Source organism: Macaca thibetana, chromosome 11 (genome assembly GCF_024542745.1).
Source record: "Macaca thibetana thibetana isolate TM-01 chromosome 11, ASM2454274v1, whole genome shotgun sequence".
Taxonomy (NCBI): domain Eukaryota; kingdom Metazoa; phylum Chordata; class Mammalia; order Primates; family Cercopithecidae; genus Macaca; species Macaca thibetana.
In genome coordinates, this window is record NC_065588.1 from 2868162 (window position 1) to 2885617 (window position 17456).

Consider the following 17456-nt stretch of genomic DNA (forward strand, 5'->3'; position numbering starts at 1 on the left):
TTACTAGCTGCTATTCTGTCTGCAGCTCCTTCAAGCACTCCAGTTCCTGGCATTAAGGTTGGGTGTGCCTGGGATGCTTTAAATATTTGTCCTTTTAGTTTTGCAATATCCAAAGACAAATTTGTAGAGTATCCTTCTAGATGCTTTTTTATTCTTTCCCGAATTTTGATCTTATTAAGAGCTCTTAATAGTTTCCACAAATCCTTATGTGTAGTTCCTAGAGTGGGCCGTATCATTTGAGGTTGAGGTGCCACTATACCACCATGTTTCCAGATAATAGGAACTCTTGCCATATTTCTTATCATTTCTACCATCTGACCATTTTATTCTGACCAGCTGAGCATAGTGTGGCAGACTGAAAGGTGCAATTCAAGCTAAATGTCCCCTTAGAGGACCAATCAACAATGATTCCATAGGCATCGTTGCACAGCACCTCTGTCTGTTCTGCAACGCAATCGTCCTAAACAAGTATGTTCATTTTTTCTGGCCAGGTCCAATTCTGTTTACAAATAGGTTTTTGAGGGCTGTTTACTTCAATTACAGGAGCAGATTTATTATGGTAAATACTGAGACCAGAAAGCATGTGTAACTGCGTCATAGAGTGATTACATCCAGGCACTATTGCCAGCCAAGTTTGATAAATATGCCCCATAAGTATAATTGTTCTCTGTGTCAGCCCTTGTTGAAGGAACACTCAGGGCCATGGTGATCACCGCTTTCATAGCTACCATTCAATTATTCATTGTGACTGGTTGTCCCGCTTTCCTCAGGTTTTCTCCCGCTATCTGTGATGGCTTCTGGATCTGTCCCCAGGTGGGTGGCTGTTTGACGGGTGTTGCTTGTGATAGCTGGGGTCTTCCTCAGCATCAGTCTTGACATGGCTACAACTGGGGGGTCCTCAGGATCCTCCTGGAGTCTCTTCCTTGGCATCTGACTCATGATAAGGTTTCATGTGTCTTGATGGTATCCAAATTGGCTGTTGATTTTGGCCTGGAGAAACACAAGCATAACCTCTCCCCCAAGTTATTGTTTTACCTATTTCCCAACTTTTTGTTATCAGATCTCTCCACCAAACCGGTTGTTCTGCTTCTGTCTGCACCTGGTTTCTGTCGATGCTGTTCAGCTGCTGATAACATCTGGCCTTTGGGCAGGCTCAAAAAATTTAGTTAATAATGCTAGATTCAACTGTATATGTGGTGTCCCGTCATCCCTGTTTCTCCCCCTTTTTTGTTTTTGTCATCAGTTGTTCAACTGTATGAAATCGTAACTGAGCATTTTCAATTAACTATGTGAAATGAACCATGTATGAAGAATCAGAAATCACATTAATAGGCATATTAAAAGCAGGTATAAGTTCTGTAGGCTTAACAATGGCCACCATCAAAAATCATATCCTAAACCTTGGCGGGAACTTTGTCTTTCCACTCGAAGAGATTCCTCCAAACCTTGCAAATTTTCTCCTAGTCCAATACCAGGGACATACCCCATTTCGTGCATCATATGTTGACTTTGAGGGCTGTATAATTGCTCAGGAATTAGAACTTGTGCTCCCCACTGTTGTAATAAATCTCTTCCCCATAAATTCATAGGTACAGAAGTTGCAATAGGCTGAATAGTCCCAGGTTGTCCATCGGGCCCTTCAAAATACAAAACATAACTACTTTGATATACTTCAGGGGCTTCACCAACTCCAACTGTGTTAAATGGAGCAGGTTGAATTGGCCACATACGGCCAGTGCTATAGAGAAATGATTGAAATATCCACTCCTGTATCTACCAAACCTTTGAATTTCTTTCCTTGAACAGTTATTTCACAGGTAGGACATTTATCAGTAATTTGATTCACCCAATAAGCTGCTTTGCCTTGTTTATTTGTGCTTCCAAATCCTCCTGTTCATTTAATTTCACTTTTCCCCATTTCCACATACGGCACAATCAGGAGCTGTGCTACGTGCTCTCCTGGCTCTGCTTTCCAGGGAACAGAAGTAGATATAACAATATGAATTTCCCCATTGTAATCTGAATCAATGACTCCTGTATGTATTTGTACTCCTTTTAAACTTAAACTAGCCCTTCCCAGAAGTAATCCTATCGTCCCCAGTGGCAAGGGTCCATAGACTGCTGTTGGGACCTTTTGTGGGGGTTCCCCAGGCAGAAAGCTAACAGCTTTTGTGCAGCATAAATCTACTGCGGCACTCCCGGCTGTGGCAGGGGACAGACATTGCACAGGGTTGAGGGAATGGCCTGAGCTGGAAATGCCCCAGTTTGGAATGGGGCCCGGGACGGGCCCCTCATGGCATTTCCCAAAATCAGGTTCCCATCTTTATCAAACTTAGAGTGACACTGATTAGCCCAGTGTTTTCCTTTTTTACATTTTGGACATATTTCAGGCTTAGCAGTTTTCTTTTTTCCTCTGTCTAGCGGCCTGACTCACTGATTTTTTTCTACATTCTTTTTTAGTATGACCATGCTTCCCACAGTTAAAACAAGCTCCAGGAAATGCAGTATTTCCTTTATCCACTTTCGGTCCTGACATAGCTTGTACCAACAAAGTAGCTTTATGCAGATTGCCTCCAATACTGTCACAGGCCTTGATATAATCAACTAAATGTGCTTTCCCTCGAATAGGTCACAGAGCAGGCTGGCAATTGGGATTAGCATTGTCAAAAGCTAATAACTGCAACACTATATCCTGAGTAGCCGAATCTTCAATCACCTTTTTAAGAGACTCCTGTAACCAAGCTATAAAATCTGCACATGGTTCTTTTGGTCCTTGTTTGACAGCACTAAAGGAAGGGTATTGTTCTCCTCCTGAACTGATTTTTTTTCCCAAGCTCTAACGCACACAGGAGAAATGAGTTTGACCACTATATTCTATGGCATTGACCTGCATGACCACTTACTTGTGCATCTAAACCAGCCCAGCCACCTACCCCTAAAAGTTGGTCTGCAGTTATATTAATTTGAGGTTGGGCCTGGGCGTTGTGAGCAGCCTGAATGGAAGCTTCATCTGCCCACCAAGTTTTAAATTGTAAGAACTGAGTAGGAGTTAGACAAGCTCGAGTAAGAGCGTCCCACTCAGAAGGAATCATCCGACTGGAAACAGTAACAATCTTTAACAGTCCCATTACAAAAGGAGAACCTGGTCCATACTGATTAATAGCTTGTTTAAATTCCTTGAGTAATTTAAAAGGAAAAGGCTCAAATGTAGCTATAATATTTCCCTGTTGATCTGGGGGTTGTATTCTAACAGGGAACTGCCGAGCCTCTAAATCACCCTCTCTTCTAGCTTGCTGAATTCCTGCCTGAATAGAACTGAGAGCGGTAGCTTGAGGTGCTGCTCGAACAGTCACTGGGGCAACTACTTTTTTCCCAGGGTCCTCTGGAAAAGAAAGATCTGGAGGGTCAAGCCACTCTTTTTCTTCAAAATAAGGAGGGGGTACAGAAGGGTAGGGCTGAACCTCTTCCTCCTTTGCCACTTTAGCTTTAGCTGGCAAAAAAAAAACCTGCTCTGTAACCTCTTCTGTTACTTCATTATAGTCTCCTTCCTCCTTATCACTAGTGTGAAAAGGTTCCAAGGTGGAATGAACCAAAGCCCACACTTGTCCCATTGTTACCCTGATGCTTCCGAGCTCCCCTTCTTACCCACCACGGGGATTGCTTAAGATTACTCGGGTGTCCTCCAGCTTAGTGCCACATTCTCCAACCATTGCTCCAGCAACCCTCCGACCCGGGTTTGAGCCCCATGTATGGGCACCACTTGCCGAGACCAGCTCAGTCATGGAGACCCTAACCCGGTGGCACTAGAGGAATTAAAGAAACACACACAGAAATACAGGGTGTGGAGTGGGAAATCAGGGGTCTCACAGCCTTCAGAGCTGAGAGCCATGAACACATATTTACCCACATAATTATTGATGGCAAGCCAGTGATAAGCATTGTTTCTATAGATTATAGATTAACCAAAAGTCTTCCTTATGGGAAATAAAGGGATGGGCCAAAATAAAGGGATGGGTCTGGCTAGTTATCTGTAGCAGGAGCACGTCCTTAAGGCACAGATCACTCATGCTATTGTTTGTGGCTTAAGAATGCAGATGGGCCAGGTGTTCCTTGCCCTCATTCTGGTAAACCCACAATCTTCCAGCGTGGGCATCATGGCCATCACGAACATGTCACAGTGCTGCAGAGATTTTGTTTATGGCCAGTTTTGGAGCCAGTTTATGGTCAGATTTTGGGGCCTGCTCCCAACATTTCACCATGTTGGTCAGGCTGGTCTCCAACTCCTAGCTCCATGATCCGCCCACCTCGGCCTCCCAAAGTGCTGGTGTGAGCCATCACGCCTGGCCTAAGAATATATATTAATGTCCAATAAGCACATTAAAAAGTGCTCAACATCATTAGTCACTAGGAAAAAGTAAATTGATCCACAATGAGATGTCACTTCACACCCACTAGAATGACTATAACCAATCAGCAGATAACAGCAAGTGCTGGAGAGGATGTGGAGAAATCAAAATCCTCATATACTGCCAGTGAAAATATAAAATGGTGCAGGCCAGGTGCAATGGCTCACACCTGTAATCCCAGCACTTTGGGAGGCTGAGGTGCGTGCATCAGGAGTTCGAGACCAGCCTGGGTCAGGAGTTCAAGACCAGCCTGACCGACATGGTGAAACCCCATCTCTACTAAAAATACAAAATTACTTTTTCACAAGATGGCACGGAAAGCGAAGAAGGAAGCTCCTGCCCCTCCTAAAACCAAAGTCAAAGCCAAGGCTTTGAAGGACAAGAAGGCAGTGTTGAAAGGTGTCCACAGCCACAAAAAACAGAAGATCTACATGTCACCAACATCCCAGTGGCCCAAGACACTGCAACTCTGCAGGCAGCCCAAATATCCTCGGAAGAGTGCCCCCAGGAGAAATGAGCTTGACCACTATGCTGTCATTAAGTTTCTGCTGACCGGCCGGGCGCGGTGGCTCAAGCCTGTAATCCCAGCACTTTGGGAGGCTGAGACGGGCGGATCACAAGGTCAGGAGATCGAGACCATCCTGGCTAACACGGTGAAACCCCGTCTCTACTAAAAAATACAAAAAACTAGCCAGGCGAGGTGGCGGACGCCTGTAGTCCCAGCTACTTGGGAGGCTGAGGCAGGAGAATGGCGGGAACCCGGGAGGCGGAGCTTGCCGTGAGCTGGGATCCGGCCACTGCACTCCAGCCTGGGTGACAGAGCCAGACTCTGTCTCAAAAAAAAAAAAAAAAAAAAAGTTTCTGCTGACCACTGAGTCGGCCATGAAGAAGACAGAAGACAACAACTGCTGGTGTCCGTTAAGGACATTAAAGCCAACAAGAACCAGATCCAACAGGCGGAGAAGAAGCTCTGTGACATGGATGTGGCCAAATTCAACACCCCGATTTGGCCTGATGGAGAGAGGAAGGTGTATGTTCGGTAGGCTCCTGATTACGATGCTTTGAATGTTGCCAACAAAATTGGGATCATCTAAACTGAGTCCAGCTGGCTAATTCTAAATATATGTATATCTTTTCACCATTAAAAACAATACAAAATTAGCTGACTGTAATCCCAGCCACTTGGGAGCCTGAGGCAGGAGAATCACTTGAATCTGGGTGGCAGAGGTTGCAATGAGCTGAGATTGCACCATTGCACTCCAGCCTGGTTAACAAGAGTGAAACTCCATCTCTAAATAAATAAATAAATAAATAAATAAATAAATAACATGGTGCAGCCACTTTTTTGGAAGATAGTATGACAGTTTCTCAAAATGTTAAAAATAGAATTGCCTTAAACCCAGCAACTTCACTTCTAGGTATGTACCCAGGGAAAATGAAAATGTACATCCACACAGAGGCTTGTATGTGAATGGTCATGGCAGCACCATTCACAAGAACCAAAAGGTCAAGACAACCCAAATGGCCATCAACTGGCAAAGGGATTAAAACATGGAATATACAACGGAATACTGTTCAGCAATCAAAAGGAAGTTCTGATACATGCTACTACATTGATCAGCCTCAACAATGCAATGGCTCGTGAAAGAAGCTAGATGCAAAAGAACTCACATTGCCTGATTCAGTTTATATGAAATATCCAGAAGAGCCTAATATAGAGACAGAAAGTAGATAACTTGTTGCCTAGGGCTGGGGATGAGAATGAAAAGTAACTCTGACAGGCACGAGTTTCTGGGATGACAGAATGTTCCAAAAGTAGATGTTGGTGATGGTTGCACAATTCTGTAAATATACCAAATACACTAAAAATAATTGAAATGGACCAGGCATGGTGGTTCACATCTGCAATCTCAGCACTTTGGGAGGCTGAGGCAGGAGGGTCACTTGAGCCCGGTATTTTGAGACCAGCCTTGGCAACATAGGCAGACTCCATCTTTCCAAATAATTAAGAAATGTGTTGGGCATGGTGACACACACCTGTAGTCCCAGCTATTCCGAAGGCTGAGGCAGGAGGATCATCTGAGCCCAGGAGGTCTCAGGTCTTAGTGTGGCCATGGAGGACAGCCTTCCGTGATCCTCCCCCTTTCTGAGATCCTTCTCCTGCCCCCAGTGCCCTGTGCTCAAGCCTGAGTGCACCCTGTAGTGTCACGCTGAGCCCCGACTCCACTGCCTGGTGTGTGCGGCCTGGCCTAGGAACCAGGAAAACCTACCCGCTCCCCAGACTCAGCCCAAGCACCTCTACCTGCTGGCTGTGTGGGGTTTTGTTTGTTTATTTTGAGACAGAGTCTAGCTCTGTCACCCAGGCTGGAATGCAGAGGTGTGATCTCAGCTCACCGGCAACCTCCGCCTCCAGGGTCCAAGTGATTCTCGTGCCTCAGCCTCCAGAGTAGCCTGTAGGCACCAGCCACCACATCCTGCTCATCTTTGTATTTTTGGTAGCGACAGGGTTTCACCATGTTGGCCAAACTGATCTCGATCTCCTTACCTCAAGCAATCCACCGGCCTCGGCCTCCCAAAGTGCTGGGATTACAGGCCTGAGCCACCGCGCCCGGCCCCAGCTGGGGATTTTCTGATACTCCTCCTCTCCCTACCTCCTGGGGACCCCACAGCCCCTGAAGAGCCTTCTGCCCCAGTGCCTCACCCCACTGTTTGGACCTGTATGTTTCCATGGCTGCCTCACCCTCTTAGACCACAGCCTCCTGCAGAGCAGGGCCCCGTATCTCAGTTGGCTTTGCACTCCCAGTGCCTGGCACACAGCCTGGCTCCTGTGACCACTCAACAACCCTTGAAAATTCACTGGAATCCTGGACAGCGCCAAGGCAGAGCGGGAAATGGGGGCGTGATCTGCTGCCCTCTCCTGGCAATGTGAAGCATTGTCCTAAGCACAGTCACCTCTCTCCGCTTTGCAAAAACAACTGCAGGATCGGGAAGCCGGAAAAGGAGCTGATGGAGGATGGGGGATGTGGATGCTGTCTAAGGAGACAAACTGGAATGAGGGGTTGCTGAGACTCTGCCGTCTCCCACACTTTTCCCACGTTCGTGGACGCAGGGGCTAGGTCAGTGCTTTCAAAGGAGGATGCATCCTCAGAGAGGCTCTGGCTCCCCCCACCACACCCTAAACTCTTGGATGAGATCTCGCTTGTCAATATGTGCTGTTGCCGTGTTGTAACTATCACTGCATCTTTAATTCCCTTCAGTGAGCGATCATGGAGTTTTTTCCACCGTTGTTGTAAAGTGTGTTTTGCTCTTGTGTGTAAAAAGACTGTGAATTTAACCACTGGCTTCTCCTGATACTAACTCGGCTTTCTACTGCTGAGAGGATGTCTGACATTCCGGGTTTCTCAGCTTTCTATCAAAATCCAAATACAGTCATTCCGCAGTATCCGTGGGGAATTGGCTCCAGGACCCTCTCCTGAAGACACCAGCATCACAGGTGCTCAAGTCCCTAATACAGAATGGCATAGCGTTTGCAGACAACCTATGCACACCCTGCAAGCTCGCTCTTTCTCTTTTCTTTCTTTTTTTCTTTTTCTTTCTTTCTTTCTTTCTCTTTCTTTTTTTGAAGGAATATAAAACTATTTATTGACCACTGTTCACCAGTATTTACAATAAATTAAACAATATATAGTACAATAACATTCTGCTTGCTACAGAGTTGTTTTCCTGGCTTTTGCTGAACCAATAAAGAAATACTGAGTCTACACGTAAGGAACGAGTTGGGGTGTGGTAGCGCTCCTCACACGGGGACACCAGCTGCAGGAGGTCTGTCCTTTGCAGACCCCTGACCCAGGGACAGATGAATGAGGTACACTAACACACAGATATTCTGCTCTGCCAGTCCAGCTGAGTGTCCCCGAGTCGCTTACTGACTCCAGCAGAGTCCCGTAAACAGTTGCCCTGACCAGCTAGGGAGACGCGCATTTACTGGTAAAGATTAATTGACAAAAGACTTGAGTCAACACCACTAGAGGGTAATTGACATTGTGGACTTCCTGAGTAGAAAGCACTTAAGCTCCCACCGTACATCAAAGGTTAGTCTTAAGACCACAAGAGTAAACAAGCTAGCTAGATAACTTCCCCACATTCTTTTGTTACTACTTTAATTTATTTAACTAAAGGTACAGGGAACAGGCTGCCTTTAGCCAGATCTATTACCAAAGTTATGCAAATTTCTCGGCCTTCCAGGAAGATTTGCATCTATCTCTATAACGATCTCTAATATTTTTCCCACCAGCCTGATTGAATCCCTACATTGGGGTAAAGAAGAAACATGCAGGTCAATAGTTTTCATTCCAAAAGGTTGTTCACACATTTATGGCAGCGGGTCCTAGATTGCCAACATCTCTAACCATCTGATTAGGTTTTTATGAGCCAAGTCTTATACATTCCATGAATCATGACCTTTTAGTCAATATAGCAACAGAGATTTCAACTTTTTTTTAAGGAATGGCCCTCTGGAGAAATTGTCAAATGTTCGTTTAACTCAGTTTTGTTTAGCTAATTAAAACACACTGGGGCCGGGCGCGGTGGCTCAAGCCTGTAATCCCAGCACTCTGGGAGGCCGAGGCGGGCGGATCACGAGGTCAGGAGATCGAGACCATCCTGGCTAACACGGTGAAACCCCGTCTCTACTAAAAAAAATACAAAAAACTAGCCGGGCGAGGTGGCGGGCGCCTGTAGTCCCAGCTATTCGGGAGGCTGAGGCAGGAGAATGGCGTAAACCCGGGAGGCGGAGCTTGCAGTGAGCTGAGATCCGGCCACTGCACTCCAGCCCGGGCGATAGAGCGAGACTCCGTCTCAAAAAAAAAAAAAAAAAAAAAAAAAAAAAAAAACCACACTGGATTTGTATCGTTTCCTCATCTGGATGGGGAAACCTCCAGTGATGGCAGTGAAAAAAAAAAATCCTTTTAGGAATTTTGCAAACAAACCATTTCATTTGTAGATATAGATGCTTTAAAATTAGCCAATTTAAATTGTCCTATTAAGTAGAATTACTTATTTCACTTGAAAAGTATGGCTTCAGGAAAATTTTCACTTTAACTTGAAGTGATTATCTCGTAGCTTGCTTAGAATAATAGCATCTCAGAAACATGAGTTTACCTGTGGCTTTTGTTTCGGTGAATTGTTTTTTCAAAAACCATTTACATGTGCATTTTATGTGTACACACACACACCAAAAAATAAAAATAAAAATAAAAATCTAGAATTTTCCTTAGGCTTATAAGAAAACAAGGTCGGCCAGGTGCAGTGGCTCATGCCTATAATCCCAGCACTTTGGGAGGCCAAGGAGAGCGGATCACCTGAAGTCAGGAGTTCAAGACCAGCCTGACCAACATGGAGAAACCTCCCCTCTACTAAAAATACAAAAATTAGCCAGGCATGGTGGCGCATGCCTGTAATCCCAGCTACTTGGGAGGTTGAGGCAGGAGAATTGCTTGAACCCAGGAGGCAGAGGTTGCAGTGAGCCGAGATCGCGCCATTGTACTTCAGCCTGGGCAACAAAAGCAAAACTTCGTCTCAAAAAATATAAATAAAAAAACCATAAGTTCTGATGGAGTAATGACTGAAAATTTTCCCCAACATATAGAAAAGCTGTTCTCTAATGCAGAAGAAATAATATACCATGGTATCAAATGTTCTTTTCTAAAAAAGGAAGCAACTACGGAAATCTTTTATTTATTCAAAGTAACCAGTATTATTGATGGAAAAAAAAACCCCAACAACTCTTCCAACACTACTTTCAAAACAACATATCAAACTTGATTTTCATTAGAATGTAGTTATTTTGTCACATCAGTAAATCAAAAAGCAAGACCCACATGTTTCATATTACATATGTGAACAATGATTGAGCTTCATCTTCTGGACGAAAAATGCCAAGTTAGTCTCTCTTCATAAAAAGCAATTACTGGCCGGGCACAGTGGCTCGTGCCTGTAATCCTGACACTTCGGGAGGCTGAGGCGGGCTGATTGCTTGAGGCCAGGAGTTTGAGACCAGCCAACCCAACATGGTGAAACCCCGTCTCTACTAAAAACACAAAAATTAGCCGGGCATGGTGGCGAGCACCTGTAATCCCAGCTACTTGGGAGGCTGAGGCAAGAGAATCGCTTGAACCCAGGAGGTGGAGGTTGCAATGAGCCAAGATCATACCACTGCACTCCAGCCTAGACAACAGAGCAAGACCCTCTCAAAAAAAAAAAAAAAAAAAAAGCAATTACCATTGAGAAAACTTCACACTTGCCTCTTTTGCCAGCATGAAGTCTGCCTCACCTGAATCTTTCCACTTCATGAGAGACGTCAGTTTTCCACTGCCATCTGTGGCACCAACTATTCTTTCAGGATCGAGACCTACGGCAATCCTCTTGGTTTGTCAGCAGCATCTCTTTTCTTCTGTGATTTGCTGACATCAGATTCACTGTGAGATACAGATTTTCTTTTTGTACCATCTTTTTCTCTACCAGCTTTTTGATAATTAAGAAAAGCTTCAATTAACTCTGGACAAGTTAAATTTAAAAAAAAAAAACCTTTTTCAAGTGAAAAGACATGCCACAGACTAGAAGATAATTATTATATATATATGTGTGTGTGTGTGTGTTAAAGCAAATCTTATCTATATCAAGAAATCTCACAGATTAATAACCAGACAACAAAATTCTTTTTTTTTTTTTTTTTTTTTTTTTTTTTTGAGATGGAGTCTCACTTTGTCACCCAGGCTGGAGTGCAGTGGTGTGATCTCGGCTCACTGCAACCTCCACCTCCCAGGTCCAAGCAATTCTCCAGCCTCAGCCTCCCAAGTAGCTAGGATTACAGGAGCCCACCACCACGCCCAGCTAATTTTGTGTATTTTTAGTAGAGACAGGGTTTCACCATGTTAGCCAGGCTGGTCTCGAACTCCTGACCTCAGGTGATCCACCCGCCTCGGCCTCCCAAAGTGCTGGGATTACAGGCGCGAGCCACCGCACCCGGCCAACAAAATCCTTTACAAGGGGCCAAAGATTTAGACAAGTCTTTCTTTTGTGAAAGACTGGATAGTTGGCCATCTGGATAGATGGCCAATAAGTATATGAAAAGCGTTCAACTTAATTAGCTATCGAGAAAATACAGATTATGTATTACGTATCTAGCCCTACATCCCCCAGGTGCACTAGAATGAAAAGGACTGACAATACCATGTGTTGGCAAGAGTGTGGACCAACTGGTGCTCTTGTACACATTTGGTGGGAGTGTAACCTGAACCACAACTACAGGCAATTGTCAGTATCTACCAAAGCCAAACATAAGGAAAACCCAAATCCAGCAATTCCATTTCTTAGGTATCTACCAAACTGAAATAAGCATATATGTTCATCAAGAGTCATGTACAAATATATCCAGAGAAGCTTCATTCACCATAGCCAAAAACTGGAAGCCCCAATGTCATCAACAGTAGAACGGATACAGTGTGGGGTGTTCAAACCATGGAAGATTACAAAGCAGTGACAGATAATGAGCTACTCCTGTCTGCCACGAGATGGATGAATTTCACAAACATAATGTGGAAGGAAGGAAGACAGTCATAAAAGAGTCTATACTATACGATTCCTCTTGAAAGATGTTCAAAACAGATAAAACTAATCTATTATGACAAAGGTCAGAATAGTGGTTACTGTTGGAGATGACGATTGACTGGGAGGGAACATCCAGGAGCCTGAAGGGTGCTGACATTTTCTACATCTTCATCTGGGTGACAGTTTTGTGGACACATACGTATGGAAAAATGTATCAAGCTATACATTTAAGCTTTATGTTTTGTCTCTTTTAAAAGTAAGTAAATACGATTTTCCATATTTCAAGCTCTTTCTCAAGTTCTAGCTCTTTGTGAGGCCTTCCCAGAATACTTCTCCCAGATGCTGCTATTCTGCACTTGGAAACTGTGCCCCACTGGCTAGCCCTGGGTTCTGCTCTACTTCTCTGTATAGGAAAGCTCCTTAAGGGAAGATTCTGTCACAGACTCTGCACTCCACAGCCTCTGGTAGAGACCTAGGAACCTAGCAGGTGCTCAATACACATCTTTCCACCAGCTGGCCATCTACAGGAAGTATAAATTTGTGGGAGCAAGCCCTGAGGACAGGGGCTGAGGGATGTTCTCCATCATTCTCTTTCCTTTCCCAAGTGGTTGGGGTGCCACATAATTAATCAATGAAGCCCCTGGCAAACAAGAGCCCCTTTAAAAAAGGATACCCCTCTTCTCCAAGGGTGTATGAGTCTAACGAGGGACAGAGTGGCCTATCCAGGAATCTATGTGAGAATCCCCACCCCGGTCAGGGCTTCCAGCAACCTTTCTCCCCGTGAGGAAATTAAATCTGAGGAGGTAAACCCAAGGGAAAACCAAAATAATTTCCCCAGAGGAGGCTACTTGTAGAGAGAAGGGCCATCTAACATCTCATCCGCAAGCCTATGTGAAGAGTTAAACTCAGAGATACTCTGAATCACATTTTGGCTAAATGCTAAAGGGCTACATATTAAAGTCAATATCTGACTAAACAAAAACTATTACCAACAAAGAATGAACTTCCAGGACACAAGAATAAATATGAATTCTCAATAAATTATTATTGCTATTGCAATTCATACCTTTTCTAAAAGTTAGCAGACTGATCATAGAAGTTTGATGTTATACTGAAGGAACAATAACGTCTTAATTTCTTAATAACGACAGCTGCTGGATTGCTCCTGTGCTCACTGCAATGCACGTTTATGATCTTAAATAAACATTTACTTTCAACTGAAGACGATGGAAGGTAAGACTATTTTTCCCAAGTGGCAATCCAAGTCCTAGTTATGCTAATTAGATATGATAATAACTTAGACACACACATGATGCTTTTTCATATGTAAAATTGTGTTTATTTTTTGGTAGAGACAGGGTATCACTATGTTGCCCAGGATGGTCTTGAATTCCTAGCCTCTAGCAATCCTCCTGCCCCAGCCTCCCAAGGTGCTGAGATTACAGGCATGAGCCACCGCACCCGGCCACATGATCCTTGATCACACACAAATTCAAGGAAGACAGAACTAATGCTGAAATCAGCCTTTGGCTATCTGACCCTCTGAAGATTCAAGCCAAAACCAAATTTCAGCGCATCCACAGATATAGTAGGATGACGATTTGCTTCTTCCTATCTCTCCAAGAGCAAAACAAAAATATGTGTATTTATCAGAAGCAAGAATTAGATTTTATAAAAGGAAACAAACTTTCTTCCAGCACCAAATATCCCATCACCTCCCCTCAAGGAGATCAGCTAATGGTGGGATTCATGCAAGTGTTGACACCAAGTCTACCTTTAAGGAGCTTTTAGTCTTGTTAGAATGACAAAATATCAGCAGGTGAAGCTACTGTGAGTTACATGAGATAGTCAAGTTCATAGTCAAGTGTCCAGGAGCATAAAGCACAGATGTAATTTAACATTAGAAGAGAAGCACTCCTCTGAAACTCTAGATAAGCAAAGCCTCATCTAGACCACTGGCTTTCAACTTCAGGGCTGGAGACTTCCACATCTTCAACTGCATATTCCAAGGCTGGGTGCTGTGGCTCATGCCTGCAACCCCAATACTTTGGAGGACTGAGGCGGGCGGATCGCTTGAGCTCAGGAGTTCGAAACCAGCCTGGGCAATACAGTGAGACCCTGTCTCCACAAAAATAAAATTACTGGGCGTGGTGGCATGTGCCCGTAGTCCCAGCTACTTGGGAGACTGAGGTAGGAGGACTGCTTGAGCTCGGGAGATTGAGGCTGCAGTGAGCCATGTTCATGCCACTGCACTCCAGCCTGGGTGACAGAGCTCAAGAGCCTGTCTCAAACAAACAAACAAACAAAAAACACGACTGCATATTCCAGCAATCAACAGACTGAAGTGTGGCACACACACTACCACTCACCTACTCCCTGTGTACCATACACAAGTTCAGGTACTTCACACGTAATATCCCATTGCCAGTCGCAGTGGCTCACACCTGTAATCCCAGCACTTTGGGAGGCCAAAGAGGGAGGATCACTTGAGCTTGAGTTCAAGATCAGCCTGGGCAATACAGGGAGATCCCATCTCTACAAAAAAAAAAAATGTTTTTAAGTTAGTCAGGCATGGTGGTCTGTGCCTGTGTAGTCCCAGCTACTCCAGAGGCTGAGGTGGAAGGATTTGCTTCAGCCTGGGAGGCGGAGTCTGCAGCGAGCTGTGATGCACCACTGCACTCCAGTCTGGGCAACAGAGTGTGACCCTGCCTCCAAAAAATAAATCACCCATGTAATCTTCAAAGAAAACCCCTAAGAGAAAGGCATTATTGTGACAGCCATTTTAGGGACAAGGAAACCTTCCTCCAGGACTCACGCGGTGAGTTCAATGATGAAGCTGAGATTTGAATCCAGGTAAAGAGCCCGTGCTGGAGTTGGAACCCAGGAGAATCCAATCCAGAGCCCATGAGCTTAACCTTCACATGGGTCTTCACTGTGCACAGGCCTCGTATAGGGGCCCACTGTTTTTAAATTGTATGAAAATGGAACTAAAATCACTCACATAAATAAATGTTTTAAGAAATATGTAATAGCTTTTTTGGTCAGAGTTTCTATTTTCTCAATCAACAGACACCAAAGTTAACAAGAAAAAATGTGGGCCAGGCGCGGTGGCTCACGCCTGTAATCCCAGCACTCTGGGAGGCCGAGGCGGGCGGATCACAAGGTCAGAAGATTGAAACCATCCTGGCTAACATGGTGAAACCCCGTCTCTACTGAAAATACAAAACACTAGCCGGGTGTGGTGGCGGGCACCTGTAGTCCCAGCTACTCGGGAGGCCGGGGCAGGAGAATGGCGTAAACCCGGGAGGCGGAGCTTGCAGTGAGCTGAGATCGGGCCACTGCACTCCAGCCTGGGCGGCAGAGCAAGACTTCATCTCAAAAAAAAAAAAAAAAAAAGAAAAAATGTAAAGGTCTTTAATGGGTTTTTTTGGGTTTTTTTTTTTTTTTTTTTTTTTTTGCATTACATTTTTGACAAATTATACTGGGAACGTTCTAACTCGGGCTGGGTGACAGATTTCCAGGTTTCACTGCACCGGTATGCTGCATAACATGTACGCATACATGAACACACACACACACACCTATATGCATTTCAGAGTCTTTTGAACGATCCAAATATTATATAATTCTTTGGATGTTAAGTGCATTGGCAGCCTAGGAAGGTCAAAATATGAACTGTAGAAACAAGGGGTCTTGATGTGTAAATGATGGGCCCAGAGTTTGGGATCTGAGCCAGGTCAGCTCTAAGAGGTTCCCTGTGACAAGAACAAAGTTTCTGATCCCAGCAGGAGTTACCTACAGATAAGGTGGATGAGAAAAAGTGTGCTGACTTCCTTCTGCAAAAAAAAGTGGACATTTTGGAAGAATTTCGAGTGGTACCAGTTAAACATCTTTAGTGAGAATACTAACTTAAATGGCTTGGGGAAAGGGTGAGGAGATAGAGGAAAGAGACTAAAACACGTGCACACTTTCTATAGTATGTGTACTTTTTATGACCAGAAAAATATCACATAAACGACATGGAAATATTCTAAGAGAAACAGTAAGTTCCCGCTCCAGGATTCAAGACCCCAATGCCTGTGATCCCCTAGTTTCCTCCTTCACTGTGTGGGGGCAGAGCTTCTCACTGGGAACCTTGTCCTCATGCCCTTCCCTGTCTCACAGACCTCTGTTTTCTTAGCCCTTTGTCCCCATCTCCACCGCAGCGCCTATCAGATCACATTACCGACCGTTATTTACCAACTGCGGAGTTGGAGGCGAGCAATGTGCTAGCTAGATACCATTACACAGATTCCCTGTTTTTAACCATTAAATCGCCCTCTTTTACAAATGTTACTATCCCTATTTTACAGACAAGAAATCGAGACATAAAGATTAACTAACCTGCCCCAAATTAAACAGCTCACATAACACATGGGTCACCCAACTCCCCTTACTGCAAAGCACATGCTCATTCCACTAGGGTAGTAGGCTATGTGTTAATGTCTAGGCAGGCAATCTGAAGGGCTCCATTAAGGATGTGCTGGACAGAATTAAAGGAGGGGTCCTACACTGTCTGCTTCCGATGAAGAAAAAGACGCAGAAAAGAAACCGCCACACGTGGAGTATCAGTAGGTGCAAGCCAAGGACAGTTTGCGGTAAACTGCTACCCCGGAAGCGAGCACCCACCATCCTCGTCTCCCGGAGTTTGGGTGGCCCCTGGCACTGTTACTTCTGCAGAAAAGTAATGGATTGAACCCCTACAGAGGCAGCGCCCCCCGCCCCGAATCCTCTGAAGTTGTCTCCAGTCACCTAAAGAGATGTCGGTAGGGCTCAACTCATTTGTACTGTAAATCGCTGAGCGAAGGGCTGTTTCTTTTGCATCCCTTTCAAGTTCCCTCGGCAGGGACTACAATAAATCATCACATTACGATGCTGAAAGTTCATCTCTAAAAAGCTTTCAATTTAGTTTGATGAGACAATGGCGTACAACGGCACAGTGCCGGGCACATAACGGGAAGTCCAAAAATATAATTATTATTGGAATAAAAATTCACGCTGGGCGCAGTGGCTCACGCCTGTAATCCGAGCACTTTGGAAGGCCGAGTCGGGCGGATCATTTGAGACCAGAAGTTCGAGACCAGCCTGGGCAACATGGCGAAACCAAAATACAAAAATTAGTGGGTGCGGTGGTGGACGCCTGTCGTCCCAGCTACAGAGAGCCAAGATTGCACCACTGCACTGCAACCTGGGAGACAGAGCGAGACCCTGTCTCAAAAAAAAAAAAAAAAAAAAAAAAGAAAAAAAGTCAGCCAAGACTTGGAAAAGTTAATTTAAAAAAGGAAAATTCATGCAGCCAGTAACTATTGGACACCACTCACCAGGCACTATGCTAAACTGGGGTTAGGTGCTGACCAAAACCAGGCCCCTCTCTAGATGGCTTTGTAGGTCCCACGACCATGG

General features: G+C 44.7%; 1 protein-coding gene and 1 pseudogene across 1 annotated transcript in view; both read left to right on the top strand.

Moving 5' to 3' along the window:
* FKBP4 (FKBP prolyl isomerase 4) overlaps nucleotides 1-17456 on the top strand; it is an 80905-nt gene that overhangs the window by 53272 nt on the left and 10177 nt on the right. The window lies entirely within an intron of this gene.
* LOC126930258 (60S ribosomal protein L23a-like) lies at nucleotides 4539-5500 on the top strand (annotated as a pseudogene).